Consider the following 1,250-nt stretch of genomic DNA (forward strand, 5'->3'; position numbering starts at 1 on the left):
TTAGTAATCAAATATCTCAGAGTTTTCACTTTGGAAATATTTTTATCATTATTAATTAAAAGGTATTTTACTTAAGGATACAATTCTAGTTTGATTATCCATTTCTGTTTTCCAGCTTCTCTTCAGACCATGGATATTTTGCTGTCACGTGTTAGGTTCTATCTCTTCTCTCTCTCACTACTTTTAACTTTTTTGGTTTCTTTGTTTTTTTTTCCCCCTATTATTTGGTATTATACAGTTTATTTATTACTTCTGTATGGATACTGCTGTTTGTTCTTGTTGTGAGGTGTTGTTGAGTTGATTCTGAGTAATAACAACCCTATAAAAAACAGAATGAAACACTGCTGGGTCCTGGGCCATCCTCACAAGTGTTGCTATGATTGAGCCCATTGTTGCGGTCACTGTGTCTGTCCCTCTCATTGAAGGTCTTCCTTTTTGTCACTGACCCACCACCTGGCATGCTATCTTTCTCCAGGGACTGGTCCGTTCTGGCAACAGGACCAAAATAGGAGATGAAATCTGATCATTCTTGCTTTCAAAGAACATTCTAGTTGTACATCTTCCAAGACAGATTTGTTTGCTCTTCTAGCAGTTCAATATTCTTTGCCAACACCACAATTTAAAAGCATCAATTCTTCTGAAGTCTTCTGGATTCACTATTCAGATCTCACATGCATATGAAGCTACTGAAAATACTATGGCTTAGGTCAAGCACACCTCAGTCTTAAAAGTGATATCTTTGCTCTTAAGCACTTTAAAGAGGTCTTTCACAGCAAATTTGCCCAGTGCAATATGTGCTTTGATTTCTTAACTGCTGTTTCCATGGAAACTGATTGTGAAGGGAGGTAAAATGAAATCCTTGACAACTTCAATCTTTTCTCCATTTATAGTGATATTGTTTTTTGGTCCACTTGTCAGAACTTTTGTTTTCTTTATGTTGAGGCGTAATCTATTCTGAAGGCCATAGCCTTTATCTTTATCAGTAAGTGCTTCAAGTCTTCTTCATTTTCAGCAAGCAAGATAGTCTCATCAGCATATTGCAGGGTGTTAATGAGTCTTCCTCTCATCACAGTGCTGCATTCTTGTTCATGTAATCCACCTTCTCTGATTCTTTGTACAGAATACAAATTGAAAAAATATGGTGAAAGGATACCCTGTGTGGTAGTTCAGTTTGTGTGTCAACTTGGCTGGGCCTGGTTGAGTGGCTGGGCAGCTGGATGTAGTATTCCCCGTGATGAGACTGGTAATCA

At 37.8% G+C, this 1,250-nt stretch overlaps 1 protein-coding gene across 1 annotated transcript in view; it reads left to right on the top strand.

Annotated features, from left to right (window-relative positions):
* Nucleotides 1-1,250, top strand: part of LOC122151473 (putative vomeronasal receptor-like protein 4) — a 50,848-nt gene that overhangs the window by 1,469 nt on the left and 48,129 nt on the right. The gene's annotated exons all lie outside the window — the stretch shown is intronic.

The sequence above is a fragment of the Orycteropus afer genome, unplaced genomic scaffold, assembly GCF_000298275.1.
Source record: "Orycteropus afer afer isolate SDZICR_OR568_19922 unplaced genomic scaffold, OryAfe1.0 scaffold00474, whole genome shotgun sequence".
Classification (NCBI taxonomy): domain Eukaryota; kingdom Metazoa; phylum Chordata; class Mammalia; order Tubulidentata; family Orycteropodidae; genus Orycteropus; species Orycteropus afer.